The sequence below is a fragment of the Grammomys surdaster genome, unplaced genomic scaffold, assembly GCF_004785775.1.
Source record: "Grammomys surdaster isolate TR1022 unplaced genomic scaffold, NIH_TR_1.0 128, whole genome shotgun sequence".
In the NCBI taxonomy this organism is placed as follows: Eukaryota; Metazoa; Chordata; class Mammalia; order Rodentia; family Muridae; genus Grammomys; species Grammomys surdaster.
In genome coordinates, this window is record NW_021604586.1 from 2,936,417 (window position 1) to 2,944,414 (window position 7,998).

Genomic DNA, 7,998 nt, shown 5'->3' on the forward strand with positions numbered 1-7,998 from the left:
ATAGATAGATAGATAGATAGATAGATAGATAGATAGATAGATAGATAGATATAGATAAATATATGTATTATGTGCAGGTATATGTATATACATACCTGTGTGTTCTGCGCACATGCACACATATGTGTGTGCAGAATCTGTTTCTAACAAAGGAACCTGTAATAAATGACTCAGTGCCAATGAGACAGACATTGAACACCTGAGGTCAGCAGCACAGAAAGCAGGGCCAATCTAAGTGCCGTGTTTACAGACTTAAGTCAGGATTAGTCTTATCATTTTCTTACTTATCACAGCAAACATTGAATCCCTACGGGAAAAAGTCATTTCTTTGGAGTCTATGAGCAACCTTTAACCTCTAGGGATCATCTCGCAAATAAACAACACAGCAGACTTAAAACAAAATCCCTGTGGGATTATTTCCAAGGGATCTTCGTGGAATTTTTCTTTCTTTTTTTTTTTTGTAAGCTCTAACTGCAAGATACTAGAGCCTTACTTCCAAGCTCCTTTTCAGGGTTAAAAGTATGGACTGAGATGTCCCACGAGCAAGCCTGGGCTAACATCCATGCCATTGCATCTGTGGCTCTCACCTTTCTTTCTTTTCTAAATGACTTCTTACTTTTCTAAATAGATTGTGCTGTGTGTGTGTGTGTGTGTGTGTGTGTGTGTGTGTGTGTGTTATGAGTCTGCATATTTGTGTGTGTGCATGTGTGTAGGTATCCTGAAAGAGAAGAAGGTGCCAAATCTACAGGAACTAGAGTTATCATGGGTGTGAGTTGCCTAACGTAGATGCTGGGAACTGAACTGGGGTCCTCTGGAACAGCAATATGTACTCTTAACTTCTGAACCATTTCTCCAGCCCTAAGATCAAGGTTTTATGTGGCAACACACACATACACACACACACACACAAAGAGAGAGAGAGAGACAGAGACAGAGACAGAGACAGACAGAGATAGACAGAGACAGACAGAGTTCTCTGGAGACACCCAGACACTCTCGTTCATCCACAATGACCCTGCAGAGAGTCTATTGTGGTCCCAGCTTTGTTAGCACGCAGTGCTACAAAGATGAATGTAAAGAAGCAGGCTGCTTTTGTTATGATTTTTAAGCTAGCTCAAGCAGAAGTTCCTAAAGATTCAGTCCTCAGACAGCAACAACCATGGCTTCCAGGTTGGAAATTGTGCCATAAAGAGGAAATACAGATAGAAAAAACCTACTAGGTGAAGGTGTCTTATCTGCACAGAGGAAACTGAGTCTCCTTCTGTTCGAGCTGCAGCTAGTATAAGATCTTCATTTACTGTGACTGAAAACAAGCCTTTTCGAACAGTCCACTGCATGGACTACAGCATCTCAAAAAAAAAAAAAGTCATTAGCTGTGTGTGTCTGTGTTTGATTGTATTTGAATACTCTGCCCAAAGCAAATCAGAATCATCAGAGTTGAGAGAAGGTCGCTAATGTGCTCCCTGGATCGTTTCTCTTCAAAATGACTCACCAGGGCATTGACTGCACAGGGTGCTGTGTCTCTGACTCCATTGATCCTGGCCTCCCTTCTGTGACTTGAATCAAGCCCATGCTACAAAAGACACTGTCTTTTAAGAACCAGCTCTCCATCTTGGCCTCCACTCAAAAAAAAAAAAAAAAGCCTTGAAGCCAGTTTTGTTCTTCACCCCTTCATCGTGTTGTGTAAGATCACGGTGTCAGACTCCACGACTCTCGTGACGGGAGAGAGAAGATGAGCCAAATGCAGGGCGTGGTCTTAATGGTTTGTTGTGGTGCTGAAAGCCAACACGTGTGCGTGCTTTGTGATCTGGCTCGGGGTGCCTTTGGTTTTGCTTTTGTTTTTTCAGGGAGTCTTGTTAATGAATCATACGGATGGCATCTCAGACATTACAGGTCATTAATTAAAGAGTCACTGGCTTGCATATTGTGACTTTACCACTTTATATCTCTAGCAGAGAATATCCCCTGACTCACTTTCCCCCCAGATAGAAGGAAATAGAGGAGATAGGTACCAGGAAGGATATTTAAGGGGACTCCACCCTCATTGCCCTCCTCAATCCTCTCCTCCCACAAGCAGGACTCAGAGGCTAATGCCCACAGCCCAGTGAGCATGGACTATACCTTCTGAAGCAGAATTAACACAAGGTGTCTTCACACCCCTGTGTCCACCTACCAAACCCCTCTGAAGTAGAGCATACATTACACAGCATTTTCATCTTTCTACCTGAGAAGACACCGTATTTGCTCCAGAAAATATAAGGGTGGTTTACGTCCCTTATGCCTCTGACATTATGTGTCCACTTTTGATATCTATACATTTGATGTCTATATTTATCATTTCCGTTTGGTTTTCTTCTCAGAAGCATCTATGACTCTGACTAGGGAGACTGCTCACTCAGTGGAGTGTCTGTCTCCCAAGCCTGAGGACCTGAGTTTGTTGTTTTGTTTTGTTTTCTTTGTTTTGCTTTTAGACAACATCTCACTGGGTAGCTCTGATTATCCTGGAATTCACTTTGTAGACCAGGCTGGCATTGAACTCACAGAGAGCTCATCTCACAAGATCAGGTCTAAAGGATATGCAGGATCTGAATTTGTTCTCCCAGAACTCACATAGAAAAGCAAAGCTTTGGTAATAGCCCTGTAATCCTTGGGCTAGAGAGGCAGAGACAAACCCTGGGACACACTGGCTAGCTAGTCTAGCTGAACAGGTGAGGCTTGGACCAGTGAGGGACCCTGTCTCGGAAAACAAAAATGAACAGTTCAAAAGGAACATTGTCCTAGGCTAACATTTATCTGTCCTTGTACACACACACACACACACACACACACACACATACACACAAACAGGGTAGAGGAGGGGCATAGAGCTAGGCTGCTAATTGTAACGTGCACAACCTGTGCTCTGTGACAGGGGGCTGTGTGATGCACAGAGGTTCATTGTGCATGTTGGTAGACACTCTTGCGACTACTGGTGAGACTGTGTACACTTGCGATGTTCCCAGATCCAAGGGAAACTTTGCCTCCATGCTCCAAGATTATAAAATAGCAGCCAATGTAATATAAAACCCTGAAGCAAATGACTCCGTTAGTAAAGATACCCAAGCCAAAAACCCAAGGCAGGCTGGAACAGGACCTTGAAGGGACATGAGCAGAGGGAGGGAACTATGGACTTTGGAGTCAGTCCTGAGTTTGGATGCTGCCTAGTCGCACATCAGCTTTGTGACAATGGATTGTGACTCCAGTTTCTTTGCCTCAATCAGTGTTCCTCCAAGTTGTTTTGAAGCAGATGTATAAAAATCCTGGACCCGGGCTGAACCCCAAATAAATGTTAATTCCCTTCTTTTAAAAGTAAGCTGTCAGTTTAATATGCTTTGATATTGTTTACCGCTGGGACTTGCATTGGTCAATTAAGACAGCATAGAGTCAACTGGCCCAGAGCCCGTGAACTCAAACTGACTGTCAGCCTCCTGTGCCAGAGCTGGGGAGAAAGGACAGATGGTCATAGCTGAAGCCAGAGCTTTAGACTCTGGTCTCTTAAAGAGAAACTACCTCTTCAGAAGAGGGATTCGTGCAAACAGTTGTGTGTCAGGCCTCAGATCTGGGTACTCACTAGCCAACCAAGCCCTTCCACCATGCCCCTGTCCTCGGGAGCCTATGGAGGCTGATATGGGAAGGCATACTCGTAAATGGCCATGCCACGCTGTGGAAAGTGTTACATCCAAAACAGCAGCCACGAGAGGGCAAACCAGGAACACCCTGGCTAGTCTGTAAGAACTGTAGAAGAGTCCTGGGGTCTAGCCTGGGAAGGAGAGGACTGGGCATGGAACTGGGAAGCTCTGGGTTAGGAGGAGGGGTTTAGGTGATGATACCTGGGCTGGATGTGTGCCCTGAGGTGGAGGAGTTAAGAAGGTTGGTAAGAAACAAGAGGACTTCCTTGTGATCCGGATGGAGTGTGTGGAAGTAGGCCGGGGTGAAGCTGTAGAAGGAAATAACAAAATAAAATCAAATCGGTTTCATGAGATGATTCAGTCAATGAAGCGCTTGTCACACAAGTCTGAGGACTGAAGCTCACCTCCAGAGCACCCATATAAAATGCCTTGTATTATATTATAACACATGCCGGTAGCCCTGGTGGTAGGTAGAGGATTCTTTGGGCCGTTGGTCAGCTTGTCTAGCCGTATTGATGGGCTCCATGTTCCATTTGAGACCCTATCTCAGAAACTAAGATGGAGAGGCTGGAGAAATGGGGACCTGGATGTTGGGGTTCGGTTCTCAGCACCCACATTGGGCAGCACGGACCACCTGTAACTCCAGCTCCAGGGGATTCACACCCTCTTCTGCCTCCTCAGGCACCAGCATGCATGTGAGGTAGACATACACTGTGTCACACGCCTATACACATAAAATAGAAGCTTGCAGATATGATGGAGTTATTAAAAACACTCAACATTGACCTCTGGCCTCCATGCTTGTGTGTGTGTGTGTGTGTGTGCGCGTGCATGCACACACACACACATGTGCACATTCGTGTACACATGTGGCTGCCTGCATGCGCGTGGCTGCCTGCACACACCTGATATTTACCTCAGGAATGATAAGATGCTATTGGAAGGTGACTGGCATGGCATGACATAGAGACATGATGGGCAGTGTACAGGGGTCAGGGCAGACCCTGCAGTTGTGACGGTGAACCTCAAAGTTCCCTTTCCAGTGGCCCCCGTGAGAGTGGCAGAGCCAGCCTCCAGAGGTGAAGATTGGGATGGGGAGAAGAATGAGTTTAGGAGCAGTGTGAACCAAAACCTGATGGGGCATTTGGGGACAGAAGTTGCGCTGTAGGATGGTTCCTGAATGCCTGTCTTGGGCCCTGTCTAAGGCCACCCCTTATCCATAAGCATTCTTGCAGGAAAATGATGAGCCTGGGGCGGCCTATATTGTACCTTGAGGTTCTCAGGACCATCTCCCCTGACGGCTAAGACTGGATTAAGTGACTATACATAAAACACTCGCTCCATTTCTAAAATGGACCCTCGAACATTGAAGTAAGATTCAGGTGATCATAGTCACTCAAGCCTTCAATGATCTGTAAGTTTGAGACCGTCCTTGGCTACATAGTAGGATCCAGGTCAGCCAGAGGTGCAGAGTAAAACTTTGTCTCAAAAAAAAAAAAAAAAAGAAAGATAGGAAAAGAAAAGAAAAGCTTTGGTGACAATCCAGAGCCATCCTCGTGTCAGAGGCCTCTGTGTGTCACATCAGAGTCTTCACAGCAGTCAGCAAGTCTGTGGGACGCCGTCACCAAGCACTAAGGTCTAGAAGGTACAGGCCATGCTCACAGCCTGGGTTCTACACATCTGGAGGCTTTAGTCACAGGCTGCCTGCCCCACCCCAGCTTCATCCTCATCTCTTTGGAACTGTGCCTCTGTTCTACAACAGCTGCTAAAGGCAGAGCGGTACAAACTCTTCCCTCAACGGGGTGTATGGGGCTGGATGGCATGGGATATTCAGTTTTCTGCAAGTTCCTCCCGGTACGAAGGCTGCAGTGAAGTTGCAAAATGCAACGTGGCCACTCACTGCCAGGGGATCCTGTCTTCATTACCCCTGTGATGTTTAGTTAAAGTTTGGCTATTGCTTATTTAGAACTCTTTGAGTTTTCATGAGCCCCATATTCAGCTATGAGACCTCATGTTGGGTCATAGCCCACAGTTAAGAATCTGGGGCATATGCATTCACACTTCATCATTCCGGGCCGAAAACTGCTGGTGCCATTTCCCCTGAGCAGACATTTTGTGGCTTCCTACCACTGTCCATCTGTCCATTTGTCTCCTGGTGGGCTCTGCTGTGCAGTGTTACATTTCAAAGATGATGGATGGGGGTGGCCCCTCCTCCCTTGCATGTATCTATCTTGCTTTGTTTCTGAGCCCCTGGAATCTGCCATGTGATTCACAGGACACAAACATGGTTTCAGACTCTCAAAGGAAGGAATTTGAGCGTTTGAAGCATTTCACTCGGGAGGGGAGAAGGAAGACAATAGCATCACTCAGCATTGATTTTCTGACACAGACAGCCCCTCTGGAATGTGAGAGCAGTGTCCTTCAGAAAACCCATATTTGTTCACCGTGGTCTGGCCTTAACATGAGAACAGCAAGGGAAACCCACAAGGATGTCAGATTCCGTGTGGGAGTGTATGACACACACATGTGTACAGGAACATGTGACCAAAGGTCGACACTGGGTGTCTTCTTCAGTCACTGTCTAATGATTTTCTGAGACGGGGGTTTTATCACCTTGACACACCTTAGCATCACCTGGGAAGAGCTTCTCAAGTAGGAATCACCTAAATCAGGTTGGCTTGTGAGCATATCTATGAATAATACTGTTAGTTGTATTAACTGATATGGGAAGAACCACACGCACACTGTGGGCGGCACCATTCCCTAGGAAGGGGATCCTGGACTGTACAACTAGAGACAGCAAATGAAGCACTAGCTAAGCATGCATTAATTCATATTTCTTTGTTCCTAATTGTGTTTGTGTGCTCTGGCCAACTCCCTCTAGAGCCGGTACCTGTGGCTTCCCAGGAATAATGGGGTGAAAACCTCGATTGAAAGTGAAAATAAACTCTTCTCCTAACTTGCCTCTCAAGTGGTATTTTATCACAGCACCAGGAAACTAAGACACAGAGTCTCTTGCTGAACCTAGTACTCACTGATTTGGCTACACTGACAGGTCAGCAAACCCAGAGGTCTTCCTGTGTCTGCCTCTTCATTGCTGGGATTGTAGGCATATGGTGCTTGCCCTGACTTAATGTGGTTCCTGGGATCTCAATTTACGTTCCCATGTTACAAACCTCACTAGCCCCATCTTTAAAACAATGTTTCTTTTCTATTATATTTCCTATGAGTGTAATGTTAGAAGGTTTTGTCCATTTAAAACTTTCTTAAGATATTATCTGCTCAAGAAATCAAATGGATAGAGGAACACTGTGTGAGTGTATGCGTGCATGCATGTGCTGTTTATGCCAGTGTGTGCATGCATGTGTATGCATGTGTGTGCATGTGTATCTGTGTGTGTGTCTGTGTGTGTGTGTGCGCATGTTGACACAGAGGATATGATGCTGCTAAAAAGAAAAAGAAACCAGAAAACAATCCCTCTGTCCATGTAGGCCCAGTTTCATCTGATGACCTCATTTGTGTTTCACAAATAAGATTTTAGTGCTTATGAGAGAGGCCTCACCCATGAAGAAACCAAGGAATTGAGTGTCTTGGTGAAAAGACTCTGCTTTAGTTGACACTGACCAGAGCACGTGATCATCTCCTCTGAAGGGAGAGATACTTGTATTCAAAAAACTCTTACTGCTTTTGCTGAGAGAAGCCAAGGCCCAGGTAAGGTCAGTAAATGGATCGTGTGGTCATAACAGTGCCCTAGGAATGCCACGGCATGACGCTCTGCCTCCAGACCAGCAGAGACGCTGAATTTTCGTGCCGCCCTTATAGCTAGGATCTGGAAGGGCTTTTCTTTGGGAGTACTTTGTGGGTCTGTGAAGTCTCTGGCTTTTTAAGGGAATCCCTGGTGGGCAGGAGTCCTGAAGTCTCAGCAGGTCCCTGCATACGCCAGCCTTCCTACCTGAGGGATGCCTGGAGATACCTATTGAGCTGAGTGTCTCCTCAGCATCACCACAAACGCTGCGGTTTCCCCCGGTTCGTGATGCACTGTGGATTGTTTTTATCAGTGTAATGTTCCTCTTAAGGATAATGAGATTGGAAAAGCAAGCAGTATGTGTACGTTCCTAACTATGGTGGGTCGCAGTAGTGTGTGTGTGTGTGTGTGTGTGTGGTCTGTGTGTATGTGTGTGTCTGTGTCTGTGTGTGTGTCTGTATGTATCTATGTGTCTGTGTCTGTGTATCTGTGCATGTGTCTGTATGTGTCTATGTGTCTGTGTGTCTGTGCATGTGTCTGTGTGTCTGTGTGTCTGTGCATGTGTCTGTATGTGTGTCTGTGTGT

At 45.9% G+C, this 7,998-nt stretch overlaps 1 protein-coding gene across 1 annotated transcript in view; it reads left to right on the plus strand.

The window, feature by feature from the left end:
• Cdh13 (cadherin 13) overlaps positions 1–7,998 on the plus strand; it is a 1,006,804-nt gene that overhangs the window by 665,636 nt on the left and 333,170 nt on the right. The gene's annotated exons all lie outside the window — the stretch shown is intronic.